This window comes from Mustela putorius, unplaced genomic scaffold (genome assembly GCF_011764305.1).
Source record: "Mustela putorius furo isolate JIRA1106 unplaced genomic scaffold, ASM1176430v1.1 tig00003972_pilon_pilon_pilon, whole genome shotgun sequence".
NCBI classification, from domain to species: Eukaryota; Metazoa; Chordata; class Mammalia; order Carnivora; family Mustelidae; genus Mustela; species Mustela putorius.
Window position 1 is genome coordinate 4,087,056 of NW_025422115.1, and position 16,320 is coordinate 4,103,375.

Genomic DNA, 16,320 nt, shown 5'->3' on the forward strand with positions numbered 1-16,320 from the left:
TCTACAGTGTCCTTCTCTATTTTTGGTAAATTTCTTTCCTTTGAGCTTGACTTTATCTGATATTAATACAGTCAGTTTTCCTTCTCCTCCTCTGCCTCTTACCCCTCCCCCTTCCTTCCCTTCCCCTTCCTCTAGACCCCTCCATCTTCTTCTTCTACTATTTCTTCTTGTTGTTGTTGTATTAATGTTCGCATGGTATATCCTCTGTCATCCTTTTCCTTTCAAGCTACCTCTGTCATCATATTTGAAATGAATTTCTTATAAACAGCATGCAGTCAGGCTAGTTACAAATTCATTCCACCAATCTCTGTCTTTTAGTTGATACATTTACACCATTTATAGTAAATGTGATTACTGATTACATCAGCCAGTTTATTTATTTATTTTTTTGTTTTCTGCATGTTCTCTCAGTTTTTCATGTTTTGTTTTTCTTTCTTATTTGACAGACAGAGATCACAAGTAGGCAGAGAGGCAAGTGGTGGGGGGTTGGGGAGAAGCAGGCTCCCCGCTGAGCTGAGAGCCGGATGCAGGACTCGATCCCAGGACCCTGGGATCATGACCTGAGCTCAAGGCAGCAGCTTAACCCAATGAACCACCCAGGCGCCCCTCATGGTTTTTTTCTATACTCTGAATTGATGTGATTTACTTGAACCATCATGTTTTTAGAATTCAACTTCAACGTATCTGTATGGTTTGTTTGTTTGTTTGTTTGTTTGTTTTACTGTGTTTCTTTGTACAGTTTTTAAATGGTTGTTTTAGGTATTATTTACATATGGATTATCAAAGTCATTTTATCAGTTTCATGGAAGCATAGAAAACTTACATCCCTTTATGTTTTTCTTAAATCTCCTCCATTTATAACCTTAGGTATTTTTTTAACAAAAAGTCAGAACAATTTCATTGTATAATTTTTGTTTCAATTATCAAGTTTAATTTAGAATACTCAAGATAAAAAGGAAAGTTTATGGTATTTATATTTTTGTTTATTGTGTTCTTTATTCTTTCTTGATGTTCCAAGTTTCCTTCTTTTATCATTTCCATTCTGTCCAAATAAATTCAGCCTTTCCTTTAGAGTAGATCTGCTGGTGACAAATTGGTGACAAACATTTTTCTTTTGATTTTTCTTCATTCCTAAAGGATGTTTCAGCCAGTGTATGGGCTGACAACTCTTTTCTTTCAGTCCTAAATTGTGCCACTTATTTTTGGCCTCCATATTTTCTAGTGAGAAATCCACTGTCATTTCAATTATCTTCCCCTTATAAACAATGTGTTATTTTTCTATGGCTTCTTTCAAGACATTTCTTTACTTTCAGCTTTCAAATGTTTAATTATGTGTCTTAGTGTGGATTAATTTGGGCTTTTCCTATTCTGGGGTTTCTTTTCAGCTTCTTAGATTTGTAAGTTTATGTCTCTCAACAAAGTTGGAGAGTTTTCAGGCAATATTTCTTTCCTTTTGTTTTTTTTTTTTTTTTACTTTTTTTTTCTTTAAATTCAATTAGCCAACACATATTACATCATTAGTTTCAAATGTAGAGTTTAGTAATTTATAATTTGCATATAACATCCAGTGCTCATCTCATCACCTGTCCTCCTTAATGCCCATCACCCTATTACCCACCACCCACCTTCCCTCCAGCACCCCTCAGTTTGTTTCCTATAGCTAGGAATCTTTTCATGGCGAGTCTCCCTCTCTGATTTCTTCCCATTCCGTTTTCCCCTCCCTTCCCCTATGATCCTCTGTGCTGTTTCTTATATTCCACATATGAGTGAAACCAAATGATAATTTCCTTTCTCTGACTGACTTATTTCACTCAGTACAATATCCTTCAGTTCCATCCACAGTGATGTAAATGATAATATTTCATCCTTTTTGATGGCTGAATAATATCCCTGTGTGTGTGTGTGTGTGTGTGTGTGTGTGTAACATTTATTTATCTATTCTTGTATTGATGGACATCTGGGTTCTTTTCATAGTTTGGCTATTGTGGAAATTGCTGCTATAAACATTGGGGTGCAGGTGCCCCTTCGGATCACTACATCTATATCTATGAGGTGAATACCTAGTAGTGCAATTGCTGGCTTGTAGGGTAGCTCTATTTTTAACTTCTTGAGGAAACACCTTACTGTTTTCCAGAATGGCTGTACCAGATTTCATTCCCACCAACGGCGTAAGAGGGTTCCCCTTTTTTCCATATCCTTGACAACATTTGTTGCTTTCTGACTTGCTAATTTTAGCCATTCTGACTGGTGTGAGGTGGTATCTCATTGTGCTTTTGATTTGTATTTCCCTGATTCAGGCAATATTTCTTACAGTACCATTTCAGCCCCACCTTCTTTCACTTCTCCCTCCAGGGTATCCATAGCACAAATGTTTGATCTTTTGTTATAATTCCATAGATCCCAAAGGTTCTGTTCTTTTTCATTTCTTAAGGTTTATTTTTTTATCAATGTTGCTCAGATTGCATAATTTCTATTTTTCTATCTTCTGGTTCACATATGCCTCTGTTGGCTCTGTTCTGCCTTTGAATTCATCCACTGAGATTTTTGTTTCAAGCATCCAACTCTTGATTTCAGCTCAGGTGATGATCTCAGGGTCTTGAAACCAACTTTGGGTTCAGTGCTCACTGTAGAGTGTGCTTGGGATTCTTGGATTCTCTCTCTCCTCTCTCTCTGCCTCTCTCTCTTAAATAAATAAGAAACTCCTATGAAGTCAGACCAAGGTGAGCTGATCTCCCTGGAACAATGTCCAAGCAGCCAAGCCAAGCAACTTCCTGATAGCCCCTGACACTTGGGTGTTACTAGGAGGGTCTTGTATTGGAATACCTTTGGTTGGTGGGGGTAGGAAGGAAACAACTGTTTCTCTCCCTACAACAAGAGAAAATTAGCTTCCACTTGCTATGTGTCTCCTCACCTCCCCTATTATGTGCATAATGACCCTCCACGATTACATGAACGTGAGTGAGGTTATGGGGAAGTGTTAATTGTGATGAAGTATTAATTTCTTCTTGCCTTAACCATCCCTCTCCTGGTTCAGCAGAGAACCAGCCTATGCTCCCAGCTCCCAGGGAGGCACCAAACAGGATAAAGGCAGTGTCTCCCTAAGAAGCCTCCAGACATTTGCTCCCCAGTGGGTCCTGGGGAGTGGCTCAGAAATAACAGTGTCTTGATCAGAAACATCAAAGTGTAAAAGGAGAACTTTCTCAAAGAAGCTTTTAGAAACGAGGAGAACAGTATGTGTGTGGGATGGGAGTGGGACGGCAGAGCTCCCTCTGTTCTGTAAACAGCACAAGCAGGAGAAATAGTGACTGAGGCTTCATCTAGGCACACAGGGCCCAAGCACCTTGGAAAAGTTCCAGTGTCCCAAGGATGGCTCGGAATGGCAGACGTTCTGGGCCAGAAGGTACTCGCTGACTCTGGTGGCAGACAGTTCCATATTATCCATGGATTTGAGTCTTGGTGTGACTTGGGAGGGGAGAGGCTTGAAGGAGAGATTAGCATAGAAACTCCTGTTTTAGAAAATGCAGTGGTTTCTGTTCCTTCTCCCTTGGGTTTTGTGACCTGTGCTCCAAGGGGACCACTGGAGACCTCACAGTATACTCCCATCGATCCTGACAGCATCCTGTGACAAGGTCACATGGCCAGGAGGCAGAAGAGCAGCTCTGAATCACATGGGACTCCCCACCCACACTTTTCACTTCACGGTGGATGGCCCGTACTTTCTGCCAAGGGGAAGCTTTAATAAAACACTTCTTGGAAAGTTCCATGGTCAGAAAGACATGTTCCAGCAAGGTGAGCATAGAAAATCACGAGGTAGGTACCTCTCCTGTTTCAAGAGGTCTCTACTTCTCTCTAGCCCCTGGCTCCTCTGTATGGAAGTGGAAGGAGGAGGAGGCCTGTGTCTTCTCTTTAACAGTCTGTTCATTGCCTCTTGCTCATGTCACCTCCTATGCATTTGCATGTGAAAATTACCTTCTTCGGCTCCCAAATTGATGTTTGCCTGTGCAAAGGGAGAGTTCTCTCTCTGAAGCTCAAGAAGACATTGCTATAAAAAAATAATTACGATTCCCATTCTGATGCTCACCCTGTGGCCTGCCATACCTCACACATCAGAGTGTGCCAATAGGATACCACACATGCCAGCAAGCATTCGTTTTATTTTGCGCACGGGCCCTCGGAGAGAAGCGGGTACTGCTTACCTCTAATTTAGTCTGACAAAATCCATACCCTGCAACTTAATTTCTCACAGTTCCTGTTTCATGACACTTTCTGATGTCAACTCTAATGTGATTTTAGAGATTCTAGAACCATTTTCTTCAGGCACTGAGAATCCCTCCTTTTCTCCATAGATTGAAGTAAGTGTCTGGCCACAAGGTACAAGAATAACTTTGCCAAAGTTAACAACACAGTGGTTTGTTGATTTACCCAGGGGCGGGAGGCTCCTTCCTCAGAGTCCCTGAACATTCGTTCTAGAGGACCCCTCTGAACCCCAATGGCATCTTGGAGGTCTCACTCCTCTGTGTCCCCCAAGGGAGGATCTCGGAACCCATCTTTTACCTGAACAGCACTGCAAATTTTTTGTCCCCCTCTCTCGTAATTAGTCAGCTACCAACAGCTTCCTTTCCAAGGGCTGTTTCTCAGAACTTGGTTCTCCCGACCCATAAGCAGCTCTGAATTTCTCTCAGACAGACAGAAAGGCGGAGCTCATGCCCTCCCTCCTCCTGCCTGTGACCTTGACAAGGACAATGATGAAGCGTGATAACCAGGCCCTTACTGTAAGGTCTACAAAAAGGCTTTCAACCATCCACACACATTTTCAGATCGAATTCTAACCATAAGCATACTGGGTAGTTAATAGCTGTCCAAATCTGAAACAGGGGAACCCAAGGATCAAAGATTAATTTTCTCAAGATTCACAGTGAGTAAGGTTTGAAGACACATTCTTGGCAAACTCCCCCTCGATGATGTGATCCGGGGAAGCAAGATGTGGGACATGCGTGCACGCCACACATCATGGCGTCCCAAGGTAGGCCCTGTGGGCACTGAAGGCTCCACCCCATGTCCCTTTCTGCCCCTCTCCAAAAATCACAGGTACTCAGAAAAGGAGACGGAGCACATCTAGACGTGAGAACAGCACCAAGGCTAAACAAAGGGAGGCCCATTCACCACACTGAATGTGGATTCAGCATCTTTGATTAACACCTTCTTTGACACAAAAAGGAGATGAGTTCTCATCTTGGACAAGGCTCCCAGCATCCAGACCATGCAGCCAACAGGCTTTCAGCAACCAAGAGGAATCGGGAAAGAATCAGCTTCCACAAAGGAGAGGCCCCCTCTCCCACTAACACCCAACAGCAGCAACTGCACACCCATCAGGCCTCATGAGCTGTATGGGATTCCGGGAATTGAGAACCCCCCCTCCCCGCCACCAAACATGAATGATGCTACAGATTCTGCCACAGGGCCCTTGCACAGGCAGGTTTTGTTTGATTCTGATCTCTCCTCTGTAGTATGTTGAGCAGAAATGATGATTCCCAATGAATTCATGAGAAACCTGAGGTCCATAAAGAATAGGTAAATGGGGGGGCGCCTGGGTGGCTCAGTGGGTTAAGCCTCTGCCTTCGGCTCAGGTCATGGTCTCAGGGTCCTGAGATCAAGCCCTGCACCCTGCATCAGGTTCTCTGCTTGGCAGGGAGCCTGCTTCCCCTCTATCTCTGCCTGCCTCTCTGCCTACTCATGATCTCTCTCTCTCTCTCTCTCTCTTTCAAATAAATAAATAAAATCTTAAAAAAAAAAAAAGAATAGGCAAATAGGGAGGCAGCTGTCATTCACTTGGGAACGGGCCTTATGCTACACCCATTTCCATGGCAAGTCTTCAAATAAGCACAATGACTTGTGATGTCCACCCTGAAGAGGAACAAGAGGGAGACCTGGAAAGGGTATGTGATGTGCCCAGTTCCTCAAGCCAGGTAGAGGCAAGATTAGGTCCCATACTCTGGACTTCTGGTGTCAAGTTCACAGTTGTCTCTACCACTTGCCAAAGGCCTAAAGCTTTCTCCCAAGCCTCCTGGGGAACCTCAGATGGGCATGGACGCTTGTCAGACCCCCCAATAGAGAAGGTGATACAATCTGTTAAGAAGCCTTTAGAGGCTTGTCAGACCCCCAAATAGAGAAGGTGATACAATCTGTTAAGTTGGGGGGGTGTTAGGATTTATGCCCCATGGATGTGTTTAGGGTCCAGACAGCAAGGAGGGTCCTGATTGGACTATATGTGGAAAAATGCAGATATGAAGAAATCTGCAGAAGGGGGATAGTAGGCTTCCCACCAAGCTGAATGTTTTCTCGGATTTTTCTGCCCAATGTATGATGAGCTCTGTTTGACAGATGAGGCCTTCTGAGGTTGATTTTAACCCCCAAAATAACCTACAGGTAGAGCAAGGAGCAGCCAACTTGGAACCCACAGAGCACAAATGCAGAAGGGCATCTCCAATACCAGTGTTTGTTTGGCAGAACTGGAGGTCATGAGATGGGTGATGGGGGCAGATACAGCAGAGTAAGGAGCACGCACTGCTCACAGGCTTCACATGATCACAATTATATGGATGTCGAGGGCGAAAGTAATCCACGAAGGAAATGCTGCTGAATGTGAAGCTGGGTGCAGGGTGGGCGGCTCACGGAAGGGAAACAGGAAATGGTCGCGCTTGTACGTCTTAAAGACGCAAACCCACTTCCCCAAGCGACACCTGTGCTCCAGTGCCCCTGCCCAGGAGGACTCTCAGATTAACCTCCAGGACGCTGCAGCATGCTCTCGACTCAGCCAGAGAAATGAGACACAGTTCAGACCTCCGTTCTAGCCAACAGGGCCAGCGTCCGCAGCAGTGGGCAGTGTTCGGAGGGGAGGAATGCAGCTCATCCTGCAGAGGCCAGGGGCAGAGTCCGTGGGGCATCAGACTTCTCTGCTCAGCCCGAGACCGAGGATCACAGACATAAAGGAGATGTCTTTTTGGAAGACGCACCCCCTGCTTTGGTTGTGGCAGGTGTGAAGGCGTGGATTTCCCCAACCCGCACGAAGCCTCCCGTTGCATAGACAGAAGCCTGAAACTGTCTGTGAGTGCTTCCTTGTGTGTTCACTCCAAAGGGCAACAGGACTCTGGTCAAGGAAGGGCTCTGCATGGAGACAGTGCTACTTTGCACTGCCCGTTTTAGAGGGACAGTCTCTAAATTCTCAGGGGTCCTAAAGGGCATGGCATTGATCCCAGAGGTCCCTTGGCTTAAGGTCAACATCACACAGGTAGAAGATCTTCCTTATTCCTCAGCCCCAAGTCCTAGGCCGGTCCCCAGATGTCTCACTTCCTTATAAGCTTTATCCAGAGCCCACTCTGGATGTTTCAGATTTCCTGAATGGACACCAACAGAGTACACCTTAGAGGATGCCATTTCTCTGCCGCAATCTATGAAGAAGGATCTGGACGAAATGGTTTCAACTTCTGCTAGGGAAATGATGCTCAAGGGGAGGAAACTAATCACTAGCCAACTTCAAGGGGCCATTTACTACCTTGGGCTTTCCAGTGTACTCAACCAAGCACCAACCCCATGAAGTACACATCCAAAAGGCTCCATTTTGAAACCTTTCCCAGCTCCAACCTCCTCCTGTTGACTCACAATGGATCCAGCATATTAAAAACAGCAGTTAATTACAAAATAAATAAATCCACTGCTTTGGCAAATTTCTTTTAACTTGAGCATCCCCCTGCCTATTTTGCAGAGGATGTCACTGCATGATCAAGGTCAAGTTCAAATATTTTCATATATTTTTTTTAAAATAATTGGTCCAAGAAGTGGAAGGGGCTCTAGGGGTTAGGAGAGATTGGGCTGAAGCAGCTAGTCCTGGGGAAAAGAGATTGTCTGAACAGGAGGGAGACTGGGGTTTAGAGTTTTCTGTCCCGAAGAATGGCAGTCTCCCAGTAAGGGGACACTGGTGGACCTCTAGGGAGGCGTTTCAGCAGCTAAACCTCAGGCAGGAGTCAAAGGGCATCAGGAGGCTGCTGTCCCCATCTTCCCCCACAGGGGGCCGTGCTGGCTTAGAAACTGAGCACAGCCTCGGGGTTAGTAGGCACCAACCACAGAGAGCCCTTGCCAACTGTTCCAGTATGCACGAGTTCCCTGCAGCCCTCACCTGGAGGCTGGGGAAAAGGAGAATGCCCCTAAAGGAAGTGTGCATGGGAGTCCAGAGTCACATCTAATGAGACTTGCAGAAATAGAGTAAAAAGACATTCTTCACCTTGAGCCTCATGGTAATTGTACATTCAAGCCGCAGCCTGTGAATAACACCGACCAACACTTCATGGAACTTGTTTTCTGCAGAATACTCATTAGGAAAGCCTCACGTGGGTAGACTTTGTCCCCAGGTTCTTGACTTCCCTCCCCTCTTGTTATAAATAAGTTCATGAACGGCGTTATTTTAGCGACCAAAGAAATATGACCTCACGCTAGGCTGGTATCAGCATCCTCCCAAACATCTGGATGAAAAGCAAAAACTTCATTCAGCTCCCTTCGATTTGTGTTTTGAGATACCTGGACACCTGACCTCACCCATGGCAGCTGCGAGTTTCTCTCTCATTCATTTCCTCACCACTTTGGCCTCAAGTACAATTTTTCAATCTACTCAGCCCAGCTTTCCGATGCCAAATTACCCGTGAACTGAGTTTTGGAAGATAATCTTTAGATGATGAAATGTCCTCAGAAAACGTTTACTGTATATTGAGAAGAAAAATGCAAGCCACGGAACAGAACGTCCCATGTGTCCAGCCAAGTCTCACGAGCCACGGCAGTCACAGTCTGTAAAGTGGCAATGGATAGTGACCAAGCCTCCACTGAACCACTGACCTGAGGGAAAAATAAAGGTTTGATTCCTGCAAATCTCCAGTCCCATTTTCAATAACCACATAAATTCATATCCTTGTTTTATGTGTATTTCCATACCTTAAACTCACAGTCACTAGCTCTCTAACTCCCGCCTCCCTGAGGTTTGACTGACACACACATTTTCTCTGCAAGGCACAGCGTGGGCTCCTTGCCTCTAGGAACATGAGAGGTGCTTCTGTGCTACCCTTGGTGGCCATTTTAAACAGCAAAATCACACAAAATCACACAAAGGCACAAAATGTGACCAAAAAGACATCAGAGGAACTTGTTTATGGGATGAGCACCGAAACAAGAAGGCTTGCGGTATTCAATCTCAGCTGGGAACAGGAGCAGCTCTGGTGTCTTGCCGCCCTGGGCACACCCACCAGTGCTCTGGGCCATGCTGAACTTACTGATTTGGGGTTATAAACCCATTTCAGCAAGTAGGTGAAATCACAAAGACAGAATCAACACAACTGCTTCTATAATCATAAAAAGAATTAATGAACATAAAAACCATTAGCTAAGCCAACACGAGGGACAGAGGGTAGTAATGATTTTCTGGATCTAGTGTACACTAAGCATTTCCGATGTTCTGGGCAGGGACCTCGAATCCTCTCTCCCTGAATTCGGCAAACTTGCTCCATTTCACTGATTGCAGATAATGAATATAACCGGGTTTTTTCCTTCTGATTCTAAGCCCTTGTATAGATGCTATAAATGGACAAGAAAAAAAAAATGCTCCATCTCCTTTTTATGGTAAATTTCCGAATATAAGGAGACCATACCCCATTTTCCTAATGTGAAGATTTTAATATAACATTATTAAGTTGTGCAAATAAACCTGCAATGTTTTGGATTACAGTTTAGCTGTGCATAGCTAATTTAAGTCTCTCGTATCACCGAGCAAGATATTATTTTTCAAAAAGAGTGCTTTTTTTAAAAAAAGATTTTATTTATTTATTTGAGAGAGAGACAGAGAGAGAGAGAGAGACAGCACGAGTGGGGGGGACAGAGAGAAGCAGGCTCCCTGCTGAGCTAGAAGCCTGATTCGGGGTTTGATCCCAGGACCCTGAGATCATGACCTGAGCCGAAGACAGATGCTTAACCGACTGAGCCACCCAGGTGCCCCTTAGATGCTTTCTTTGCTCTCTAAATATGTCCTAAAGCAATTCTATTTTTTACCTCTCTACATTTCTGGAACCTGTTGTCAAGCCATCCCCAGGCCATTCTCCAGAACTGTCAACCTCCCTTCGATTCAAATTGTCGAAGATACAAACTCTTCTAAGCCATAAATGATAAAATCACTCTGATTTTTATCCCAAGCTTCAAGTCCCCATTGGCACGACATCAGGATGCTGATTTCCCCCAGGTCTCCTGGAGTGATCTGACAAAATATTCCTTTTTAAAGGATCTTTCAAAAGCTAGTTTACAATTAATGGCACTTGAAAGAGTGAAATCTTTTCCCTGAGGATAATTACTATTCCCGCATTAATACTCTCTCCTCCTCCGACTCCCTCTCACTAATTCTTTCTGGTGACCTACCGGCATCTCAACTAGAACTGACTGAGATCAGTGAAAGCTAATGTGTCTTTCCTACGTTATACTTATTGTTCAAAGTCATTAACAGGCTGCCTGGTAATAGAGAATTTGAAAGAATTTGAATAGAGGATACCTCCCTCTTTTCCATAGCATGGTTTGAGAGGGGAGGAGGAGGCATTTGGGTATATATTATAATTTGGGTATATATACTTCTTTTTGGTATCTGGGTATATATTATATTTGGGTATATTTTCTTCATCTTCTTCTACTTGGGTATATATTATAATTTAATTCCAAGGAACTTGAGCAAAGCCTCTCTACGGGTCATCGACTTCTCCTACAAAATCTGACCTTCGGTTTCACAAAGCTTGGCAAGCCGTGCCTTCACTGATCCGGTGCTGAGTAAAAGCTAAAACAGGGAGGCAGCAGCCAGGACAAAGTGACTGATTTTGCCACGTGGCAGGGGCGTGTGGCGCACCTCATCAGCTGACAAGGCACGCGCAGATGACAAGCCATGCTGCATGGGCTCAGAGCACTTGGAAACCTTCTTCAGCCACTGAGGCCCACCGAGAAGCAAATCTCCAGGGACACAAAAAAATTGGGGTTACAGGATTTTAGGAGAAACAACCTACAGCAAACACATGTATTCGCTGAAGTTCCCCACTCTTTGGAAGGGGCCCACCTGGCTCGCCCACCTGACCAAATCCTCCCCACAGCGCCGGAGCCCGCTGCGCTCCGAACGTGAGGCCTCTCCTCACCCCTGCTGGCCAAGGAGACGCCCTCCCCACAGATGCCTCTCAGTCTGGGGTCTGTCTGCCTCGGGCTAGGGTCCCCACTCACCACCTCCAGTAGCTCCACGAGGGCAGGCCTGGCTGGCTCACGCCTTTCCTAGAGTGACCAACTCCATGCCCACTGCTTCACTGAGGCCAAGGCGAACGTCACCAAACTTTCTCAGTCAAATGACACACGACGGATGGTGCTTCCATGGACCAAATACTCCCAACCCGCGTGGCCCTGCAAGCCCTGTGGACCAGCCAGGCTCTCTCAATCCCATTCAGGGAAGCACGGGCCTCGGGGTGGATTGTTCTAGATACGGTCTCCTCGAGTGTGGAAAACAGCAGGTCGGTCACCCACAATGAGCAGGGTCATACCCACTCTTGTGATGTTGCTACCACGTTCCTTGTAACCCAGGCTCAGTGACCCCGTGACTTCTCTTCCGTGATCTTTCGTCATGGTTTGAATTCATCCTTTCCACATGCATGAGCTGAAATTTAAAAAATCCATATTTTCTTCAAGGTACAAAAAACACTACGCATGAAGCCACAGGAAAAACAACTAGTAATACATTTTTTTTCAACTCATAAAGCAAAGGGCTAATTTCCTTAATCTGCAAAGAACTCTAAATCAATCAGAAAAAGGGGCACCTGGGTGGCTCAGGTTGTTAAGCATCTGCCTTTGGCTCAGGTCGTGATCCCAGGGTGCTGGGATCGAGTCTGGGGAGCCTGCTTCTCCCTCTCCCTCTGCTCCTGTTCGTGTTCTCTCTCTCGCTCACTCTCTCCCTCAAATAAAATCTTTTAAATAAATAAATAAATAAATGAGAAAGAAAAAGAGTAAAATCCCAATCAAAAATGGACAAGACTTATAAAGAGCTCACCAATAAAGAACCACAATGGATATTTGTGTTCTCATTCACAAGAGAAAGAAAATTTAAAAATAGAACCGATTTTCACAATAAAGTTGGCAGTAATAAAAAAAAAATGTAGCCTGTGTTGGAAGGATGTGGAGTAACAGGCATTCTCATGGATTGCTGGTTGGAGTTTACCTTGGTTCAACAGTCATGATGGAAACTAAACAATAATGTTCAAAATTAAAAATGCAGACACCCTCTCATTCAGTAGTGCTGATGACAGCTATTACTGTACTAACGTATTCATTGCTGCATTGTGTATAATGACGAAAGATTAGAAACCAATAGGGAGCAAATTACATACATGACGGCATATACAAGCGCTGGCAAACTCTTCGGCCCTTACAAAGAGCGATACAGCTCCACGTGTGATGACGCGGCATGACCACTGAGACAAACTGCTAAGTGAAAAGAACAAGAGGCCAAACACTCTGGATCACACGCGATCGTGTACTGAGGTAAAAGAAGACGCTATGTACACATTTTGTAATTGCAGAAAACATTTTCTAGAGAATACTCTTTCTCCTTCTCTCTCTCCAAGAAAACTTGGTAATAGGATTGCTAACAGGAAGAGGAACCGGATCGCAAGGATTCATGGGAAGGAGACTCCTTCTCCATTCCACGTTCTCTCAACCCTTTTGAACTATGCACATACAGTTCAGCTAATTTGAAAACACATTTCCGCGGTTTCTTATAAGAATAAACATACGTCTACCGTGTGTCCTAGCAATCTCGCTCCGGGGGATTTATTCTAGAGAAATGCAAACATGCATTCACACAAATTCCTGCATGCTAACGTTCACGGAATCTGGATTCGGGATTGGCACGACGAGAGAAGACTTAAATGTCCCTTCCATGGTGAGTGGCTAAACAAACTGTGGTATATTCATATAATAAAACACTCCCCCAAAAGAAAAACAAAAACAAAAACAAAAAAAAGGAAGGAAGGAAGGGAGGAAGGAAAGAGAAGAAGGAAAGAAAGAGAGGAAGGAAGGAAAGAGGGAGGAAGGGAAGAAGGAAGGAAGGACAGACGGACAGACGGACGGAAGGAAGGAAGGGAGGGAGGAACGGAGGGAAGGAACGAACTAACGAACGAATTGCTCTGGAACAGCATGGACGAATCTCAGTGACATCGTGCTAAGTGAAAGCAGCCAGGTACAAAAGGCGACACACTGTGTGACACCATCTGTACGACTTTCTGGAAAAGTCAAAACCACAGGGGCAGAAAACAGGTCAGCAACCCCAGACCTGGGGCTGGGGAGAACAGAAAGGGATTGACTACCACAAAGGGACAAAAGGGACCTTCGTAGGGTGAGGTGGTGATTGTTACTCAACTGTACACCTTTGTCAAAATGCACAGAACTGCAAGCCAAAGCAGACTGAATTTGACTATATGTAAATTACTCCTCGATAAACAGGATATCTCAAGTTCACTGTGGGTCAAGGCTGATTATCTGAACTCTGTTCTCTGAGCAGAGCAGAAAAGGTCATGAAAAACTCAGACAATTGGGGCGCCTGGGTGACTCAGTGGGTTAAGCCACTGCCTTCGGCTCTGGTCATGATCCCGGGGTCCTGGGCTCTCTGCTCAGCGGGGAGCCTGCTTCCCTCTCTCTCTCTCTCTGCCTGCCTCTCTGTCTACTTGTGACCTCTGTCTGTCAAATAAACAAATAAAATCTTAAAAAAAAAAAAAAAAAAAAACCTCAGACAACTTGGTCACTGATTCCCTGGGAACACGTCCAGCTGTCTTCCTTCCAAAGATGCTGAAGTCTCTGCAGTTCATATGGGGTCCTCATTCAACAGCACTGCCTCCGGGGGAAAGCATTTACTATCATCCACCCCAAACACTGAGCGACAATATTATCTTTCCCCACTGGGCAGAGAGATTGCAAGTATGAATGCGATCTTAATTAGATGTTCCTCTTTTCAACTGGGTTATGAAGACAGTTGGCGCTGAGGTCAGAAAGAGGTGGGAGAATTTGATTAAAGTCAGTCACTGGGAAAATAACGTTAGCGTAGATGCAGAACTTAAAAAAAAAAAAAAAAAGATATGACAGGTACGCTTTTTATAACCCTGTTCACAGCATTGACGATCACACTATCAATGGGCATGACTTCCCAGTTGGTTCATAACGTACTACAGACACGATCATTTGAAGCAATTCATTTAAATGATGTTCAATTTTAAAATATGAGCCCCCACAAAAACTAAAAACCAAACCAAACCAAAAAAAAAACCACTTTCAGAGGCCCTGCTAAGTTGCTTTGTCTCAGAGAATCGTGAACAACTAGTACCTCTTGGCCACTGGTTTCATGACTCTGACAGCTGAAATAACACGCTCGCGGCTTGCGTCCTTCTTGCCTGTTTGGGGTTAGGAAAATAATGGGCAGGTTATGCATGATATTTTCTAAATTAACTCGAGCTCTGCACTCATCTACAGCCCTACAAGGTTCAGTCACAGGCCGGGGGTAACAGGCACCAGCCGAAAGTTCTGCCTGACTGGGTACCATTGTCGCGAGGAACCGGGTGTCACCCCTTGTAATGTAAAGGAGTAAAATAATTTAATCTTTTAAGACAGACTCAATGAATCCATTCTACCCTGAAAGAGATAAATTTGTACATAAACTACAAAAAGGGATCCCTGTGATAAGCGTGTTATACCTGCCTCACGTCTGTGACACTGGAAAGCCAACAGAACACTGATTATGAATGTCTTGAAGTTTAAAGCTATAAAAGAAGGAGGAGGAGGAAGAGGAGAAGACAGAGAAGAGGAAGAAGAAGCTGTTGCTGATGTTATGGCCATTTGGCAATGCTTCCTCAGAATCCAGCCGTCTTCCCAGGAATGGCACAGAGAGGGGCCAGGCCTGTCCCAGTAGAAACAGGAAGGCGCAAAGGGCTTTTGGTTGTTCCCCCTTAAATTTTCCCAACAGAAGAGGACTCAAGCTCCCGGATGATTTAAGCGGCCGAAATTCCGTTCCTTCATTCCACCTATAATAAAAGTCAAATTCCAATAAAACAAAATTACTCTTAAATCTGCGGAATTGGTGAATTGAACCCAGAGGACAATGTCGCTGGGATGGCGGAGAAGGCATTTTCGGGGAGGTAAGATAATGAAGACAAAAAGGAGAGAGAGCAACAATGGAGATGGTTATTGTCCTCTCTCGGAAGCTGGAAGGTTGGAGGGAGCAGAGCAAGCTGGTCCAGGAAAGGCATGGGACCTTGGACATGAGGGCAGACACCCAAGTTGGGTGAGTGGGGAGGCAGGAGTACCGTGGTTCTCCTCTCTGACCCTGAAATGGAGGAGCCATGGGCCCCAAGACACTATCCAACCAACCCATCCAGTGACTCCTGGCCTCCGACTCTTGCAAGGCCTTCGCTCGCAGTCATTCTGGAGAAACAAAGAAGGCCTGAACTTGGGGGAATGGTCACAGCCATGTAAAGATGAGGACTGGAAAGAGGGACCAGGGGCAAGTCCACATCTGAGTTGGGGGGAAGGGAAGACTGACCCCCTTCCTGCCCTTGCAAGCGGCTCTTCCCCACCTGTAAGACACCATGTGCGTGCGCAGTCAGGTGAGGGAGAAACTGACATAGAGAATTTCCTCCTCCAACAGCTGTTCTTGGTATTTAACTTTTTTCTCTAATTTGATTCTTATTTATGAAAAGTGTCATTTCGTGTCAGGCATGAGGTCCATGGAGGCCATGGCTCTTTAAAGAATGGAATAATGGATAGTATGTTCACAGATACATTGTGAATCAGAGTCACAAGGCAGATGGATAGGTTTTTTCCTATGCGTGCATACCTACAATAAAGTTTAATTCAGGGGTGCCTGGGTGGCTCAGATGGTTAAGCGTCTGCCGTTGGCTCAGGTTATGATCTGTGGGTCCTGGGATGGAGTCCTCCAATCCGGGGGGGGGGGTTCCCAGCTCAGTGGGGGGTCTGCTTCTCCCTCTCCCTCTGCCACTCCCCCTGCTTGTGTACGTTCTCTCTCTCTGTCTCAAATTAAAAAATAAAATCTTTTTAAAAAATAAATTAAAAAATAAAGTTTAATTTATGAATTAGGCACAGTAAGAGATCAACCACAGTAACTTATAATACAATAGAATAATAGCAAGATGTTATCATAAAAGTTACATGAATGTGGCCTCTCTCTCTTAAAATATCTTACTGCACTGTGTTCACCCTTCTTTTTGT